Genomic DNA, 21034 nt, shown 5'->3' with positions numbered 1-21034 from the left:
TAGCACAGCTTGTTGCAAAGGTGGTGCCTTTATTGAAATTGGACATCAGCAAAATATGTCTGTGGTGTGACTCAACCATAGTGTTAGCATGGCTTCAGAATCCCCCGCATGTACTAAAAACTTTTGTTGCTAATCGAGTGTTGCAGATCCAAGAGCTAACACAGACATGCCAGTGGAATTATGTGCGTTCAGAGGAGAACCCGGCAGACCTTATTTCCCGACTGAATTTTGACAAGCTGCATGATGCTGATCTGTGGTGGAAAGGTCCTCCATTCTTGAGTGAAGGTGTCATACCTAACAAGAACATTGACTTTGGACAATTAGAAAAAACAGAGACATTTTCTAATGAACTGAGAAAAAGAACTGACATTGCTTGTTTATGCACTTTGCCTTCAAAATTTATTGATAAGGTCCTAGATATCACTAACAATTATTTAAAATTATTACGTATTGTTAGTTATATTTTCAGGTTCATTTGGAACTCTAGGTGTGCAAAACAGAAAGGAGCACAGAGAAGAACAGGAGGAGTAAGTTCAAAGGAGTTAAATGAGGCAGAATCCTTTTTAGTAAGAGAGGTTCAAAAATGTAGTTTTTATTCAGAATACAACTCCCTCGCACAAGGTAAACCCATTAATAATAAAAGTAATTTACTTTCTTTGAACCCTTTTTTGGATGCAAATAATGTAATGAGAGTAGGAGGCCGATTACAAGGGGCCAATGTAATGTTTTCACAAAAACATCAAATAATTTTGCCTGTTAAATGCAAACTAACTAAGCTGATTGCTGAGCATTATCATCGGAAATATTTACACGTAGGTTCGCAAGCATTATTGTGTTTTATGAGACAGAAATTTTGGCCATTACAAGGTAGGAATTTAACTAGAAAGATTACCCATGAATGTATAATTTGTAGTAAAAATAAACCAGTCACTATCGAACAAATTATGGGGTCATTACCTGCAGAGCGCGTAAATCCAAGCTCACCCTTTAATCATGTCGGCACCGATTTTTGCGGTCCATTTTTTATTAGGTACAAGGGACAGAGGAAAGGAACTCTTCATAAGGTATATTTAGCTCTTTTCATTTGCCTTATAACAAAGGCAGTGCATCTCGAACTAGTGAGTGATCTCACCACTGACGCATTTATTGCCACCTTAAAGAGATTTATTGCTAGGCGCGGAAAATGCTCAATCATTTTCTCAGACAACGCAAAAAACTTCGTTGGCGCAAATGCCGAATTGCAAAGAATTAACAATTTAATTAGAAATCCTGACAAAAAATTAGCAGATTATTTAGGTGAAGAAGGAATAGTATGGAAGTTTATTCCCCCACGGACACCTAATTTTGGTGGACTATGGGAATCTGGAATAAAATCCGTGAAATATCACTTAAAGCGGATTGTAGATAATGCAAGGTTGACTTTCGAGGAGTTATTAACTGTAGTAACTCAGATAGAGTCTGTTTTAAATTCTCGCCCTATTACTCCCTTATCTTCCGATGTAAATGATTTAGAGGCATTAACACCAGGTCATTTTCTCATTGGAAGACCCTTGAATGCTATAGTAGAACCCGAATTAATTGATATACCTGAAAACAGACTCTCAAGATGGAAACGAACTACCAGATTTGTCCAGTTGATATGGAATCGTTGGTATAGGGACTATTTAAACACACTACAACAGCGTTCAAAATGGAAGGTAGAACAAACGAATATTAAAATAGGTATGCTAGTACTAGTTAAGGAGGATGAGCTTCCTGTCTGTAGATGGGTGTTAGGGCGCATTACAAGAATTTTTCCTGGAGTTGACGGTAAGGTTAGAGTAGTAGAAATACAGACAGCAAAGGGCATCATTAAAGCGTGGAATTACAAAAATTGCAATTTTATCCCAAGAAGTAGCTTAGTTAAGTGTTAAGTGTTAGCTTATTATTATAAAACTTGTATTGTACATTGTATTGTGTATAAAAATTTTTATTGAAAATTGAATATTATTATATTGAATTAAGAGATGTTATTCGTATTGCATTATTGTATAAGGTAGTAATTGTACAATTTTGTAGGTTATTATGAGTATTATCGCACGAAATTATTGAAGTAACCCTTCAATGCCGGGGGGTATGTTAAGTCATTAAGACTATTTAACTGTAGGATTACGTAATTTTTTCTCTTCTTGGCGCCTTGCATGGCGCAGATGTTCATTACAGCAACCCTGTAAACGCTTACTCAGTTTTATTTTTTATTGCTGTTGTTGTTAGTAGTAAGTCATCGCTTGAAAGATGGCACGCATTTGATTAAAGTTGTCGAATAAAATATTTAGTACAGTCCACTTCTAGTTAATTTGAAATTGTTGTATAACAACGCACGCATCGCATGAACATGTATGCTAACATTCAGTTCATTTTTAAAGAGATCTACTCTTCATTAATGAATATATAGATTAATTAAAAAACTGGGAAATAATATTTTCTTCCGATGACAATATCATTAAAATGCTACAAATACTTTGATGAATGTCGGCCAAAATAGTTTTAAACGAAATATACATGAACTACTTCCGAGGCCATGTAATGAAGGTCTACAGAACCGGTAAAGATCCGCCGTAAAATATTTAATTAATCGGAAAATAATTTTAAAGCACGACTTTCGTATTTTTTCCTTTAAGCCTGTGAGAGGAAAAAAATTCATCTGCGTGTGGCCTTTCATATACATGAGGTTAATTATCTAAGAATTAAAATTTTTTTCTCGTAAATATAAATTACGCATTTGCGTAGAACATAAATTATAATTTTTCTGATAACTAATTTATTTCGTGTTTCTTCCTCTTTTTTAAAAGCATTTGGCTAGAAAACAAAATATTTCTTTAAAGTAAATAAAGCAAAAATGTATGCAACTTTCATCATCGGCTACTTTTTTACTTCAGTATTTATTGAAATTTTGCCAAATTTCGCTAATGGTTCAGTTCTGGATTTTTTTAAACGATCAGCTTAGAAGACCTTTCTCTTATTTGCCTAACATTGTTTAAATATAGTAAATGGAAGGAACATTTTCTGAAACCTTGAATCAGAAAGGAAATCTTAAATCTCAAATGATATTTTTGACCCTGGTTCTTAAACGGAAAGGGAAAAACAATATCGATTTAAAGAATAAAGAATCTGTTCCTTATTGCTGCGAAATAATGTAAAAGACTGACACGTATTTTCCTGAAATAAAGTAAAATTTAAATGAAATATACAAATATCATTAAAATGTACAAAGCTGTGTTGAAAAGAACACAACGCGTTGACAAATTTCCCCGAGACCAGATGTGGTTCTTGAATAAGTACTTATTCTGTTTACTCTTAGTTTAATACATCTAACTGCATTATCTGCATATTTTAATTGCTAGGTAGGTCTGCGTTCTGGCTTAAAATGCCATGATGAAAGTTTTATGCACCAGGAAGCACTGTGAATCAAAACAAAATTGTGAAGACTAAGAACTTCATTATATCTTCAGAAAGTCTTTACAGTTTATCAGATCAGGAATTTTTAAGTAATGATTAAATGGAAATGCATTTGAATAATTTTGGCATTCTTTCAAGGTTTCGTTTTGACTTTTTTTTAAAGAAAATTTTAATTTGAGAATCCTGTAATCAGCCATTAGCAACAAAATGAATGGTTAAAATACATCTTGAATTCATCGCATGTGTCTATGTCAAACCCAAATCCTTCAAATTCCACATGCATACTATCATTAAACTATTATCAGTCAGTTTTTTATTTAATAGAGAAAAAGGTAGAAAAGCAGCTTGAATTCAGTTTTACTTGAGTATACAAATTTTAAACTTAAAGCTGTATTAATTCAATATACGCCTTCTGTTTCATTTTAATTTGCCTTGAATATATTAAACATAATGAAGTTTCATAGATGAACTGTTTTTTAGTCCAAAGGGATTTGAATCCCGAAGGACTATTAGTTTCGTTTTGGCATTTTGCGTCGGACGGATAAATGTCGGTTCACTTTTCAAACTGTTGCCATAAAATGTTAGAGTCCTGCATTATATTTGAAGAAATTAAATAATGAAAATCTGCGTAAATGTATGTATATTTCTCACATTGTCATAAAATAACGGTACATAGAGTCATCGAATTTTGAATAACGTAATCCTCCAACGAATATGAGCATGTGGAAGACCAAATTTGAAATTTGGAATTTGTTTTATGATCGATTTCCTATTTTTTTAAAACTTTGACGAATTTTTGATTAACAAACTCAAGGATTTCAAAGCGAGCAATGGCAACGTTGTGCAGAAAAAACATTTTTATCTCCAGCGCGTCAGTCTCTGTATCGGAAATTCTAAAGATATGCTCGTTTTAAAACTATTTTGCGATATTGATGTTGCACTGGATCTTATGGTTTAAGTGCCAGGAACATGATATTTAATAAAGAAAGGTAACACACAAAATGTTAAAAAACGCCCCTTTGGACGTAATTTAAAATCTGAAACATTTCAGATTTTTTTTATTTTTATTTATTTTTATTATTATTATTATTATTATTATTAATTTTTTTTTTTTTTTTTTTTTTTTTTTTTGTTTAATGCCGAATCACATGTACAATTCTTACAAAAGTGTTCGCACACTTTAAGAATTTGCAGAAAAGCGTGTAACCGGGAAATGAGTTCGAATATAAAGCACAATATTTTTTCACATCATCTCTATGTGACTTTGAATAAAACAATTCTTTTTAATTTTTAATACTGATTTATTTTCTTTTGCTACAATTGATAATTTAAATAGGCATTCATCATAAAATTCATAAATAAAATTATCGTCTACCACCTTTTACTTTTGCAATTTGATGACGTTTAAAAAATTGTTTGACTTTATTTTTGCTTACTTACTCCATTAGATTTTATTGAATATTTAAAAACAGCTCCTAGGCGTGAAGAAACAATGAAAAGCACTCGAAAATTGATAATTTTTTATCATAAGCATGGAAATTCGATTCGGGATATCGCTAAATTAGGAAATTCGCATTCTACGGTGCAGTATGTGATAAAACGCTTTAAAGAAGGAAATCGGATTCTAAAAGTAAGAAGTGGTTGTCCCGCAAACAGGACTCCCCGTGATCAAAGAGTTGTAAAGTTTGAGCATTTTAAGGATTCTACAGAATTTACTGAAAAATATTCTACTTCGATTTCGCTTAAAACTGTTCGACGAGTACTCAAATAAATCGGCTAGATTACATGGGTGCTCTGCTCGAAGAAATGTTTTTTGGAATCGCAAAAAATAGAAAGCTTAGGCTTTTCTTCTCAACAGCAATGGTAAATAAGCCCGAAGCCTATTAGAATACTGTCTTATTTACAGATGAAAGCAAATTTAACATTTCTATTTCCGTTGGGCGTATAATAATATGGAGAAAACAAATGAGGAGCTTAATCCCGAGACCTCGGTTGGTACAGTAAAATATGGCAGTGGAGGTTTTCTTTTGTGAGGGTGCATGTCAGCATCAGAATAAAATTATTTAGTATTTAGTGACGGTATAATGAACCATGCTGTTTATTTAAATATTTTAAAAGATAATTTAAAATTATCTGCCCAAAATTTGAATACTGGAAACTACTTATTTTTTTATCAGAATAAGGATTTTAAGCCCACAGCCCTCAAAATTCGCCTTTTGGGTGCTTATAATTGTCCACAAGTTCTGAGCATACCACCTCAGTCACCAGATTTAAACCCAACAGAACACATCTGGAGAGAACTAGAGGTTAGAGTATAAAGACACAATATTAAAACAAAAACCGAACTAAAAACAGTAATGATGGAAAAATGGAGGAACATTGATGCGGGTATTACAAAAAACTCATGAACTTTATGCCCAGACGTTTGAAAGCTATCATAAATACTGCAGTATATACTACAAAATACTATCTGACAAAAATATCACAATATTTACTAGATTTCTTTAAAGCGCATGAAGACTTTTGTGAGGTAAATTTTCTGTTACTTTTTTATTATTGATTTTCCAAAAAAAAAGTTTTAATATGTTCATAAAATAATTAATGTAGTTTTGCTAAGAAAAATTTATAGTTATTATTAAAAAATTTTCATTCTAAAATATTAATTTTTATTAATGAATAAAGCAATATTTCACTGAAACTCGTGAGTGCCCGAACACGTTTGTGAGCCGCTCTAAGCAATATTAACTTTTATTAGTATTTTTTAAAAAGTGCAATTTTTTAATAATTTTTACAGCCAATATAAATAATTTTTTCGTGAATTCATAATTTGTTAAATAATTTATTGAAATAATATTTGAGAATAAAAAAACAAGGTAAATAATTAAAGTTAATGAGTTATTAATGCAGTTATAAATTCATTATCTGTGTCGCTAAAAAAGAAAGAAAGACGAATGTGGCGTAAAAAAAATGTATAGTTTGCTTTCTCTGCAATAGGGTTCTTATGACTCGCCGGTCTTCCTAATCACTTCTGTAGTTAAGCGATCCGAGACGCTTTTGAAATAGAAGACAATTACTGCTGAAAAAATAATATTATATTACACTAAAGAAATAAACGAGATTCTCGCATGATGACCATGTTATTCAAGTTTTTCTAATTTTAATTCATACCACATCTCGCACTTAAGCATACTAGACTGAATTATGAACCAAGTGTTATTAATCAGGTAATCAGAGAAAAAGAATAAAGAAAAAACTAGTAAGCAAAAAATTTATACGTTGCACATTCAGAATTCTAAAAATTTTAACGTAACATAAGCTTTTTTATCGCAAGGCCTGCCGGGAAGAGGATATCAGACGACTGCAAACCCACGATCGCCGAAGGTCGCATGATCATTTTATTTTCAACGACTGCGATATTAGAAGAGAATAAAGAATTTCCAAGAACTCCAGTTTACTTTAGAATTATGTTATTCGGCTTTCTTTTGCCAGATATCTGTCATTAAAATAGGTGAAAAAATAAACGATAAAGATGACAGCTCTATCTATTGAACAAAAATAGGAAGGCAAGAAGATTTGAGATAGTTTGAATTTAAAGTTTTGGCATATGTTTAAATTTTTTTTTCTTTAGTTCCTTATAACTTAGTGAACAGCTTTCTGTATTTTTCTCATAAAACATATTCAAGTAAGAAAATTAAAGAAAGAATGGGCCAAGGTATTAATAAAGTATGAAAGAAATTCTTCAGTTAACTAATGTAACAAAAGAAGCAGCTATGCTACAAAGCTATTTTATGCAAGTATATTCTTGAATGCATCTAATAAATTATAGTGCTGTACAGATATGGAAGATAATCTTTTCTTAATAAAAACTTAAGTATTTTCTGTAGTTCTTACATGCAATAGACGTTCTTAAACTGTATATTTATATTCCTAACATTACCTTATCAAAATCTCTTTTTACCGGACGAATATTAACCAAATACTTTTCATTACATTCATACGTTATTAAAGAGCAGCTCCATTAGTGTTACGACTTTAAATATTTATTTTAAGTACTTTTATAAAATCTATAATATTTCCACAGCATTGGAACAAAATTATTTATTTTTGAAATTTAAAAATGGAAACTTACCGTTATGGGCTCTATTTTGCTGAAATAGAGACGTTTAAAAATTGACTGCACATCTGAAAATTTGCCTGAATTGTCCATTGGGCTTCGAATATCTTATCTGGTATTTCAGCTTAAAGACGAATCAATTAAAATGGAAGATTGCTACGAAATAAAAATATTTATGTCTCACTTCGAATTCGAAATTGCCGTCCTACTTTTTTTTTTCAAATACATACTGTAAACATAAGGGTTAATATTCGCATGAAACACAGTGTCTAGTCCGACAAGAATTACTTCACCTTCCACTTAGACTCGAAATATATATACTGCAGGTGAAAAAAAAACTTCCAATTCGCAAGGATAAACAAACTAAACACAAATGCGAAAATGTATTTTTAATTTTCCGAGATAATTATCCAACAAAAACTACAGAAATAGATCACATCTTAAAAAAAAAAAATAGAGCACGCATGCGTTCAGTTTTAGTTAAGATGAAAAAAGTGAAGTCGAATCTTTCAGGTCATCAATAACATTACCTTTATGACATATCGACTGAAGAGAACTCATGAATAATATTATTTACTATCTTTCAAACATGGGAATGGTTTGATGTACTTTTAATGGAACGCTGTATATCCCCGGAAATGTTGTCATAAAATCGATCTTACGCCCAGATATCTCAAGATCTACTTACAGTTTCGTAACTGATTTATTATTTAAGACTGGCATAAAAGTAATGGTGACTGTACTTGTAAAGTCACTTGTAAAGGTTAAGATTGGGAATCGCATACACGTATTCGAAGATCATCTTGCTCCAATATTCTAATGACTTTTTAATAAGCATTCGTAGACCCATTAACAAGAAAAAATACTTTAATAATTATTGCTTTTATGCATTTATTGAACGTTTTCCGATGTTACAAGTTATTTGAAAACTTTAACGTGTTTTCAGCTCACGTGTGTCAGATAAAATTCGCAAATATGAAATGCAATTAAGCAAAAATTTTTCATTACCTAAAAATAGGAAGATCTTGTTTTCAGTAAAGAAGTTTCGCTCTTTTCTCGACGATTTGTGTTCATTAGAATTTATTTTTTGATATTAAAACTGTTTACATATTATGCAATTATATAATTTATTTAGTAGTAGGAACTTTAAAGAAAAAGGTAATAATGAGGTTTATGATAGCTTAATTTCTGTTTACCTGAGGTAGTACTTTTTCGAGAAATACGTGTAAAAGTAAACTTTACATAAATATTTCCATTTAAATGTTTGCATCTTCAAATGTAACTATTTCGAATGCAGCTTGACGCAGAAAAAATTTATTTGGAAAATAAATATGCGTGTACTTTTAGTTTTATCGCACATTAAGAGACTTTTGCCATATATAATTTTTAAGTATTTCTGTAATTATATTAAACTCTTCCTTAAATATAAACGAAGCTTTATTAATCCAAAGGGGCTGTGTCCCGGAAGGACTATTGTTTTCGTTTTGCGATTTTGCGTTGAATCACTATAAATGTCCGTTTCACTTTTCAAACTGTTGCCACCAAATGTTAGAGTCCTGCATTATATTTAAAGAAATTAAATAATGAAAAATCTGCATAAATGTATGTATATTTCTAGCATTGTGATAAAACAACGGTAAATACAACCATCGAATTTTGAATGGCGTAATCCTTCTGCGATTAAGGGCATGTGGAAGCTCAAATTTGAAATTTGGAATTTGTTTTATGATCGATTTCATATTTTGTAAAACTTTAACGAATTTTTGAGTAACAAATTCAACTATTTAAATGCGGACAATGCCAACAATCTACCGGGGGGGACCTTTTTTATTTCTAGCGAGCGGAACTGTATATCGGAAGTTCTAAAGATAAGTTCATTTTAAAATTAGTTTGCGACATTGCTACTGAACTGAAATTTATGGTTTAAGTGCGAGGAACATGATATTTAAGAAATAAAGGTAACACAAAAAAACGTTAAAAAACGCTCCTTTGGACGTAATTTAAATTTTTTTTTTTTGATTTCTTTCATAGTTTGAAAAAATTTTAATAAATTTTTATTTTATTTACTTTTGAGAAATTAATTATTGCTTAGCAGGCTAAGTGATTTGCACGGAAACATCTGCAAAGTGTGACATTTAACGCCGAAGTAGCACCGCATATTGACGTATCCAAGTCAACTGAGTATTTCTGTTTACACTGAATGAACTAATATTTTCTTATACGTATTTCATGCTAATACAAACGAGTGTTAAGTTACTTGGAAGATAGTAGATAATTTAGTGAGTAGTTTGGTTTAAAAATGACCGATCGAAATTTAGAACAACGCATTAACACCAGATTTAACTCTAAAATCGAAAAACGCGCTACTGGAAAGATAGAATTTCTGAAAGTAGCATTTGGTATGAAAATACTATAAAAAAGCTGAGTGCGTCTAAGTATCCTAAGAGATTAAAAAAATGGGCAACAAGACATGGCGTGTGACCTCCAGGGGCAGATAACAAAAAACGAAAAATGGTAGATCAGTATATAGATGCAGCATAAGAATAGATATTTTGAAAGCGACAGTATTCCATAAATATACTCTTCGAAACATTTATTTTTTAAAGTGGTATTCTAGGAATGAAGTTGTCATATCTTTTTACTATACTATTTTGCCAAATATTTTCAGACTTGCTGAAATATGCAATATAGTTGGCATTAGTATGTACGTCTAATTTAACCAATGAAACTATTACATATTCTGAATTTAAAACCATTTATTCGTGTCATGTGTTTTCACGGGTACGAAAATTTAATTTATTCCATGTTATATACTTCCATATGAATTCCTTTGCTGAAAGGCAAATAGAGCTTATAGCATCTATTCCACCTCAAACTACATATTGAGAAGAGTTCAGAATTTTATTTGTTGAATGCGGTATAAATTATCTGGCATATTCCATAAAAGTGCAACATGAACTCGAATTCTAACGAATATCCGCCAGCATAATATTATTAAAATTAGGTTTTAGTGATATAAAGAAAAAGGTAGTGATCGCAATGGACTGGGGTCTTCCAGTCCTGTTATGGCTAGTTCGTATGTTAGTGCTTCCCCTCTAAAGCTTGCTCAAAAGTGATGCGAAAAACGTAAAAACTTAGGAAAGAGAGTGTGGCAAGCAGTGCTTTCTATAATTCTTAAGCAGTTACAACTCATATCACAAAAAAAAAAAAAAAAAAAAAAAAAAAAAAAAAAAAAAAAATTGCTATGATGTATGTTGTGCATACAACGAAATTTTCTACTGAATTTCAGACTCAAGTGACATTCACAATTTAACCACAATCCGAAAATTACTAAATACGTTTTTGGAAATATTACCATAACTTTACTAATCACATTGAATTACAAAGTGTCGTTATGGTCTGTCTACATTTGCCATTAGAATGAGATATGTGTTTATTTATTGCGCCTCGATGCCTAACAGTGTCCCAGTAAATAAGATCGTTGAACACTCGTAATTCGATTGGATTTCTAATCTCGGCTAACGGGTTGACTTCGTGGTTTTTCTTGGTGGTTATGCTCACTTGTCTCACGTAGTCAGCCCAAGCTTACGAAATTCCTCTTGACAAGGTGCGGAAGATTGCAACCTGAGTCAACCGCTGCTCTAACCTGTCGTTGGCACAGCCTAGAGCAGCGGTCGTCAACCCTTAGAACTTCACGGATCACTACATATATAATTTTATATTTGGCGGACCACTAATATGAATTACAATAAAAGGTAAATACATTTATACAGGTGACAGGTGACGGAGGACGCCTGGTGTTTAACATAGGTAAACAGGCGTGTGTCCTACGCCCTCCCCTATCTAGGAATAACAACTCCCTGGGGCCCCGTGAGGCTGCCTCGGGAGTTTATAATACAGATCTAAAGATCAATACATGGCCAAACAGGGGCTGAGGATTATTGTTTGACGTTGCGTGACAATAACTTTGTGGATGTGCATGGCTGTTGGAATAACACAGATACATAAAAATATACAAAATAAATACAAGAATAGATACATATACAGGCAAAAACAAACAAATACTAACAGATACGAACATAAGAATGCATTGATATTAAGATAAATATGAAAAGAGACACATATGTAAGATACAAGACTAAAAACAAGAGTAATAAATGCTTTAAAAAAATACAAGAGTGGGGTAAAGGGAGTCATATGTGTATTGCTGGTATCAATTAGTACCGGATGTAGAGTTATGGTGCCAGGAGTTAGAATTTGAACTATAGTGCAGACTGAAAGTACAGTCTGCACTATAGTTCAAATTTGCAAGAGTTCAGGCTACACTAAAGTTTAGTGTACACTGTGGTACTAATAGCACTAAATTTGGAGTTTGGCACAGTCACTAAGCTTTAATGCAATTGCTATAGGTTGGTACAGTCGCTACAGCGCAGACACTATGTTAGGCACAGTAATTTCAGTACACAGTCACAATGGTTGCACAGTTACTATGACTGTGAACAATTTTAAGAGAATTATCTAAGTCACGGTGTAGGTACTGATGTTCACTGATGTGTGCACTTATGTAGTGCTTAGGCATAGTCGGAGTTATACATTTATACAATAATAATCAGCAAACTACACATATTTCTTTCACACTGAAAAATTACATGAAAAGTACAAAAATTTTACCTTCTTGTACAGAACGCTTTCCATTTCCAAATCACTGAAAAAGAACTTCACGAAAAGCAAGAACAAATCGGCAAACGTAAAACAATATCATTAAACTGATAGCGTTATGCCGCCAATTTTTAAGTATTGTAAATATAATAATCATCGTTTACTCAGCAATGGTGCCATAGATCAACAGTTAGACAAAACAAAAATGGAAACTTCCAGTGATGCAATTTTAAACAAGAATGAGGAGGAACCATCTGGGCATTCTTGTTTATAATTCCAAAACGTTTCAGCCATAAAAATCCATCAAGTTGCCTATTGGCACGGAGAAAAACTGTGTTATTAACGACTATAATAGCATATGTTTGTAATTCAAAAGGAAAGAGAATTCCATTTCGCGCTAATATTGATAACAGGAGCATATCCATGGATGTCATCTCTCTCTTTCAAATGTCGCTAGATACACCTGCAGAAGGATCGTGGATCGTAATTTTGCTACTGGCCTTAACTACTACGAGTTTTTACCCGTACACTGAAAATTATAATCATTTGCATTGGTTTAAAACTTATAGATATACGCTTGTACATCATCGTACAGGGGCGAAAAAACAAAGATGAGAGTTCTAAATTAGTAAAATTAAAACTTTAAAAACATAACTCGTCAATCGATGCTCTTGTCGTGACACTTGCAAAAGTAACTAATAAGTCGCTAAATTCAGAAGGAATTTCGCTAAAAGTAGTAGCTAAAATTTTAGAAAAGTATAATCCATATTCCATAGTAGGTTTCGTTACTCGTCATTTTTTAAACTGAATCTTCAGAAAAATATGAATAATGTCCCAATTTTTCTGCGGACCAGCAAAACGTTATCACGTACCGCCGTTTGGCGACTGCTGGGTACTTAACAGGTGACAGTGCGATTTGGCTCAGTTCCCCCCTCCCCCAGTTTTGATGGAAAGCACCCCGGGGAGACGGCTTCGAAGTTCTTCCATCCCTCTTCCCTGCCACCAACCACACGAGAAGACTTTCGACTCGCAGTATATTTAGAGTGCCGCCATGCCGCCCTGACACTATACATTTACAAATATCCATGCCTTCTCCGGGATTTGAATCCGGTCCCTTTGGCACGGTAGTCAGCGACGCTAAGCACTGTACCGGTTGGTTGGCGTGGCTTTTCTTAGGTATAACGAGAATGCGAGCTGTTTTCCTTAGAAAATTCTCCTTATAAGCATCCGTCATCATAAGTAGATAAATTTCTATAATGTGCTTTGCCTTAATCAAATAATCCAATCCAATCTATTTAAATCTGTAGAAGAAGATGTATTATTTTGGTTGTTCTTGTTGTCTTACATGGAAAAATGGTTACCAGTGCCTACTTCAAAGAGAGGATTATTTTCCGGTAACACCTAAAATACTGTCCGGCCAAAACAGACAACCTTATGCCTCAGAAACTAAAAGAGGGAAACGGAAATAATTTAGAAGCTGACCCCTCCTTTTTTTTTTTTTTTTTTGTCAAATATTACTACTGACTGAAGTAAAAGAAATTTATCTTCCTCTCACAGGGGGTCTTCCCAACAAAAATAATTTTGAATCAGTTTTTTCTTTCAAGAAAAAGGCAAAAGATACGGGGGGGAGGGGAATGTGTTAAATTTATATTTGCTTTTGTTCTACACAGTTTAATGCATATTGCGATATTAATATATTATTACTATAGATGAACTTTATGTAAAACTACTAAATTAATGCAAGTGGGACAAATCTGAGAAGAAAGTGTCAAAACTCATTTCGCTCTTTTTATTTATGCAGTTGTCGACTTAAATATAGACATTCTAGTATTTAATTTGCGATTTGCATACATAGATATATCATTTACTTAAAGTACTTGATCATAATTAACATACTCGCGAAAGGTAATTATTGGGAGTATTTATCATTATTTAGAAGGTTCTGCTAAATTATTTAGCTGTTAAGAAATAGTAAAATCTGTTGCTGATGAATGTTTTACCTTTTTACTTCGTTAAAAGGAGTTACTTTTCAAAGGAGTTGACGTTGGTTTCCGCTGTTGGAAATATTCTTTCTGCAGCTGATGACAAACGAGAGAAGCACAATATTCTATTTTTGTTGCGTTAGGAATATTTGTTCTCCTACAGAACCTGAAGACTCTGCGGGTTCCTTATTTTTTTCAGCGCTTCGGCAATTTTCAATAGATGCCATTACCAACAAAGATCTTCATAAGCTCTTCCCCACCTCCTCCAATAAGATCTGAAAAATTCAAAGCAAGTGCACTATAAAAATCAGTCACATCTGCACTTTTCAGAATTCCGCATCACTAAACATTTTAGTAGAAGATCTTTGAAATTATTCCTTCAAAATCTTAATTAAAATTCAAAACAGAAAGACAAGTATACTTTAAAATCTTAGCTGGAACTTTATTCTTTAAATTTCAACTAAAGCGTTTCAAAAGATCTACACTTCCACTTGGACGTAATAAATCATCATTTCGCCTCATATTTTCAGAAAATTGAAAAAACTGCATATTGTCGGCTTAAAACCAGGGGCGTAGCTAGAGAGGGGCAAGGGTGGCATCTGTCCGCGGGCGCAGAATCCAAGCCGCGCCAAACTGATGTTACGACATTTTAGAATTAAATGTTTTCCATCCTTGGCAAGCAGTAGAGGGCGCGAAATCTTCAGTTGTCTCTGGGCACTGAAAACCCTAGCTACGACTCTGCTTAAAACTGCATATTGTCGGCTGGATTTAATTCTTCGATTGGTATTGTTTGTAATACGTTAATATTTCATAAAGCATTTTAAGATAATTTTTCATTTTATTTCATATTGCTGAAATTAGAAGACTAGGGGGACATTTGATTTATTACTTTTGGTAGATAAGTAAATATTAGGATACGAAAATGTGCCTTAAATAGAGAGTATTTTTATTATTTACAACTGATCTGGTTCATTAAACACCATCTTCTACTGCACTTAAAGTAGGGTATTTTTCTAACTCTCTCGTGTTGTATTATTGTTACTCGGAAGAAAGAAAGTTCTTAATCCAATGGCAGACATCACAGAATTCTAAAATTTTGTAAAAAATACTAGATCTGAATGAAAATATTATCGATGGTAACCATGTGACGCTACCTCGCATAAAGCATGTTATCGTTATGTTGCATTTCGGCTAAACATAAGATCTTTAACTTACCTTTCAAATTTAATCAGTCTGCTATTGTATTTAATGTTCCTACTGCATTTATTGTAATTAATAAAACATATTTTTAATGGTGTAAGTAGTAAAGCAACTAATACAAAATCATTTAGTTGTAAAAATATTTATGATGTTTTACACAACTTTTTTTAATAATTTAAATAAATTTTATGGTAAATTACTTGTTTCAGATATGCACTGTAATCTGAAGCTTTTAGATTACAATTTTATTTATTAATTTTTCTTTTATGTGTAAAGGTAATGATTTATATCAGTTCTGAATCTTACTCCTAGACACTAAATAAATCAAATTGAACACAGAATAAATTAAATCGGTTTCGAACGGAGTCCGAGACCACCGGAGCCCCATTGCAGCATTTTTCAGTTTTTAAGTCAAGCTGGAGCCTCAAATAAAGTAAGCTCTGGTATTCTAATTTATTTATGAACCTGTTTCTCATTATTAATTTAGAAATGTGCCAGCAGCTGAGTATGATGGTTCGGTAAAACCATCGAAACTAGTCATGTGAAAATTTGCAAATATAACGCTGATTTTTATCGTTTGAAGTCTAAATTAATATTTGTTCGGCGTGTTATTTGAACCTAAATGTTTGTCATTAGTTTAACTTAATTCCTTTTTTAAAAATCTTCTTACACTTAATTTTAGCCATTCATTATTTATTACCCTATTTATTTATTTTTATTCACCTTACGAGACGACCTCCGGTAGGGCTCCGACGTTTCCAGTTTTAGAAATGAAACCCTTTTCGCACCTATCCTCTGGTTCTGCTTTCACAATGGAGTAAATTAATATATTAGGTGACAGCTTAATTGCTAAAATTAGAAGTGCCGGAGCTCTGTGGAAAACTGTGAGGAAAGAAAGGGGGAAAAAAAAGCTAAAATCTAAAATAATTAAATAATAAATTTAAATTAAGATTAATTTTTAATTTATTTAATCGCTTAAATAATTAATTAAATTAAATTAATTAAGTAAATAATAAATTTAAATTTAAAAAAATATAAAGAAATAAAGAGAAATCTAATGAATTATTAAATTAATTTTAAATAGTTAAGCAGAAAAAAAAAAGTGTCGGACCTTGTCTTATTTGGAGCATTGGTTGGAATTACAATTCCACTTAGATGCTAAGAAGCAGCTCAACCAAACTCCTTCTAAGTCCTGATTATACGTATAATGTACTATTCCAAGGGATGGCAGGTACTGCTCTTTTTTGCAGCACAAGGAGAATAGTGAGAATTCTAGAAAAAGTATGAGAATATGCAAAGAAATTTAACGGAAAAGTGTAGCTTTGAAAATAAAGAGGTGAGAGTTCAAGACTTTCTGATTGCTATGCCCTGTCGATATAATTCTAGCCGTAAGAAAAAATTTTCCCTAAAGACTTTTCCTGAATACAACGTGAGAATAAACATAAGACTTCTTTGTAAAGTGACATCAGTGGTCCCCCCCCCGTTTGGCTGCATCATTCAGAAAGTCTACAGAAGCTCTGCAGTAGGAAGTCGCTAGCGTGGAACGTGCACAACTAGGGTATCACTTTTAGTTCTTTGAGAAATACAAAATTTACCCGCTTTCGTAAATCCATTGCATATCCCGTAGAATAAGCCTTTGACATATGATTGGGGGGGGGGATTTTCTTTCTTTTAAAGTCTCAACCTCTATGCAAGGCTTTAGATTGGAAATATAGAAAATGAAGGCCTGAATTCAGATTTTAGAATTGATTTTTAAGGCATGTTTACTATTAAAACCAAATTTATCTGTTAAAATTGTGGTTCACTCACATAAAAGAAGTGCCGGAGCGCTTTTATTTAGAGCTCCGGTGCGCTCCGCCTGAAATTATAATTTATCTCGAACACTGATAAGTACCGGAGCTGGACTCCGGTGCAATTTAAGCTTTGTAGTAAGTGAACGTGCAATTCTTCTCAGTGCTGTTATAAATAGAAGCCATTGATAATTCGAACAGACTTCTGTGAATTCTTTAATTCTTTTAGTTTACTTTAGTGCTTATAATCCACATTTTGAAATACTAGAAATCATGCCTGATATCAAAATGGAATTCTGTGTTCTGAATAGGGACTAGATGGAAATGCCATATTATTTTTTGAGAAAATTTTTCTTTATGCAATAAACATTTTATAACTTAAAATTTTCTATCGTGAAAGGATCCAGTCAATAATTTTTACACTAAAAATCGCCGAAGTCAGCTAACGAAATTTCAATATTTACAGCGAACTGTTAGATTACAGCCATACATATCTATGGAATTATTAAATGTATCTTGCGGCATAAATAATTCATAAACTTAAAATACTTCGGGATTTCCAATCTCATTTTCGCAAATCACTACTGAAAAGAGGAGAAATCTGAACGAAGCATAAATCGTAATTCTGCTAAGAGCAAGTCATTAAGCTCTCGCTCGTGGCTCTTCACCGTGCTCAAGCAGAAGGAAATTAATTCTTTAAGCTTCGCAGTTGTGACGCCATCTATTGTAGAGATTCAGAACTATTAAAAAGCAAATGAATTTCTCTTATAAAAATAGGAATATAAGATATATTATAACTATAGTTTATCATACATTACTAACATTTTGCTTTAAATTTTAGGTATTTTGTGAAAAATTGATAATAAGTAGACGATTTAAAGACCTTGCCTGTAAAAGAATATGTTGTTATTTGGAATCATCATCGGTTGACGTAAATCACGTGATTTGAGAGGCGTTTCTAAATATGTAAACTTGGCTCAGTTATCGGCTAATGTGCGCATGGAGTGTTTACCTGGGATTGTGGTCCTATCATTTTTGCGCCAAATTGCTACATTTAGATTAGTTAAATGATAAAACGATTAAAAACAATCATAAAACCTTTTCCGAAAGCTTTCTACTACATAAATTAGCGATAAGTTTCTGCAGTTGCTTTTTTTTAAATTACTGTTTGTGTTTCGGCATCTTATCAACAGCTGATTTTTCATTTTGAAATCTTATTTTTCACTTAAACAAATATAGTTTTCGGAACGTTTGGTCCGAATATTTGCATCACGATCTGCGAGTTGCCGAGCAATGTTCGACTGTTTCAGATAATTTTGCAATTATATTCAGGTGAGTTTATTCAGGTGTCACAGCTTTAACTATTAATGTTACTTGTAATTTTAGTTAAGAGAGTGACATACAATAATTGTATGAAGATGCTAAAATATTTTAAATGACTTTTAATGCTTTAAGATAATATTGCCTAAATCACATTAAGTAGTAAAATTTACTATGTTAATTGGATGACACTGTGATTACTGTATAAGTATTTGATCAAATTGCAGAGTTAAAATTATGCATGCTGACAAGAGAGTTCAGTCAGTTTTTTGATTATGTAACAACCTAAATCAGATGTATGTATTCATAGTATTTAGATTACAGCTTGCTTTAATTTAATAATTTTTTTAATTATTTATTTTGCTTACTATCCTTTTTATAGGCAAAAAAGAGAAAGGGGGGGGGGACTTGTATTTAGTTTTCTTCGATTTTTATCTTTTTTAAATTAGAAATAGTTATATCTAAAATTTAAAATCATGTAGGTGATTAATATAGAATGCTTTATAAACAAACTAAAGAAAATTAGTAATAATAATAATCCAAAAAATATTTAGAATGACCAATTAGAAAACTGTTCTTTTACATTTAAAATGTAATATTTTCTTGGTTTCGAAATTAATAATACATATATATAAAACAACTCTTCTGCAGGAAGTAAAGTTCTTTATTTATCACATTGTGTCTATAATACTTTTCTGATTAGCATTTATTTCCATTACCTCTTTTAACTGTAATAAATATTTATATACATGTAAAGTATTTGAAAAATTAATGAGTTATTTCTGATATAGTTGGAAGTATCACTTTTAAGATTTCAAATCTGTAGTTTTAAAAATTGTTTATTAGTTTACATATTTTCTGAAAAGAAAATACATTTAAGATTCTTAAGATGACTTTAAGATTAGATTTTAAAGAATTCCTATTTGATTGGTCACACTGATGGAGACATGCTGTACAGTTTTGGTAAATTTAATGCTTTAAATCTATCAATATATATTTTTTGTACAGAAATTGTAATAGTAATAATGATTCTACTGGAAATCTTAAGAATCAGAATTATGTGCAAATTATATATTTTAATGTAATGTACAAAACTGTAGCTGGGGTTTTCAGTGCCTGGAGACAACTGAAGATTTTACGTCCCTCGTCTCTTTGCCAAGAATGGAAAACATTTCATTCTTAAATTTCTTAACATCAGTTTGGCCCCTCTGAATACTGTGCCTGACTGTAGATTTTCTCCTCTGACCCTCAGCTATGCCACTGGTAATATGTTAATAATGATATAAATAATAAAATATATTTGATGTTTGAATATCAGCAGTTTAGTAGCTGAAGCAATTGAACAGCTTGGCTTTATTCTCGATTCTGTCCAGTTTGTTTGTTTTCTCTTCTCTATGTTTAATAATTTGTTTATTTGTTTTTCACAATTTCCCATTTTGCATCATTTAAGAAAATATATATATAGTCTTTCTCAAAATACATAATCCTTTTGAAACTATTAAAATTAGATAATAAATAAAATTTAATTAATGTTGATTCAAATATTAATAGTTGGCAAAATTCTTATACAATCAAAGTTCGCTGTACTTGAGCTTTCTGCAAAGATATTTTTCTCCCAATAGCTACTCAAACTAAATTTATTATGCTTCTTATTGATGGATATATTAATTTATAAAAGTTGCATTTTGTGCAGAATTATTGTTCAGAAGTATTCAATATCATTGAATTTAATTGGAAGAGAAAGACATTAGAGTAAAATTTAAAATTAGGCAAAAATGGGACTTGTATCTGATTGTCCTTGAGATTGATAGTTTTATTCAAAAATCTATGTTCATCTAAAGTTCCATTTTTTGCCTAATTTAAATCAATGAATTTCTTGTATTGTAATTAAAGTGATGCATTAAATAATTCATTTTCAATATGGTAGCCTTTTCCAGTTTTTGAAAGTTTTGTTTACTTTTAAATTTCTTGCCCTAAAAGGCTATTAGTCTCGAAATACGATTTTGCATTATTTCACTTGCCAATGAAGTCTGTTGTCATTTGACAAAATGTAAGCTATTCATCTTTCAAATTTTATCTGTCTGCTATTTAATAAGAAGATAAGCTATTTAAAAGCAATAGATGCAATTCTTAAGAACATTATTTTTTTACATTTGAATCTGATTAAATTAAAGGTACTGTTCTGTTATCAAGGCCAGATTCAGAAATGTATTTATGTTTGACATGTGTATGTATATATGTGCTTATATGTACATATATGTGTGAGTATATATATGCACACATACGTCCGCACATATAAAATGAGAAAGGAAAATAATAGAAGTTATAAACTTACCAAATTATGTGATTCAAATCTTATTTATTGCAACAACTTAAACTATTATGACACTTTGAATTGCACAAGAGGCCCTTGCTTTTACAACTGCATTTATTTGTGGAACACTTCCTTTTGGAATGGCAGCGTGCACATATACTCCTCTCTTTTCGTCCTACACCAGAGCATATCTGTGATTGTCGACATACACCGGTGA

At 31.8% G+C, this 21034-nt stretch overlaps 2 protein-coding genes across 6 annotated transcripts in view; one reads left to right on the top strand and one right to left on the bottom strand.

Moving 5' to 3' along the window:
• LOC118204040 (USP6 N-terminal-like protein) overlaps window positions 1–21034 on the top strand; it is a 173949-nt gene that overhangs the window by 3644 nt on the left and 149271 nt on the right. For 4 of the 5 annotated variants that reach the window (XM_085815538.1, XM_085815511.1, XM_085815532.1 and 1 more), the window contains exon 1: window positions 18163–18515. The exons of the other annotated variant lie outside the window; for it this stretch is intronic. The gene's annotated coding sequence lies outside the window, so the exon portion shown is untranslated. Of the gene's footprint in view, window positions 1–18162; window positions 18516–21034 lie in introns of those variants that run through there. 5 annotated transcript variants of the gene reach the window in all.
• Window positions 1–21034, bottom strand: part of LOC118203999 (anoctamin-4) — a 475106-nt gene that overhangs the window by 436277 nt on the left and 17795 nt on the right. Inside the window, exon 2 of the mRNA XM_085815493.1 lies at window positions 14212–14468. The gene's annotated coding sequence lies outside the window, so the exon portion shown is untranslated. The remainder of the gene's footprint in view (window positions 1–14211; window positions 14469–21034) is intronic.

Source organism: Stegodyphus dumicola, chromosome 1 (assembly GCF_044657685.1).
Source record: "Stegodyphus dumicola isolate Sdum_Otavi_A_Nest chromosome 1, ASM4465768v1".
Taxonomy (NCBI): domain Eukaryota; kingdom Metazoa; phylum Arthropoda; class Arachnida; order Araneae; family Eresidae; genus Stegodyphus; species Stegodyphus dumicola.
This window is presented reverse-complemented; position numbering and strand designations above follow the sequence as displayed.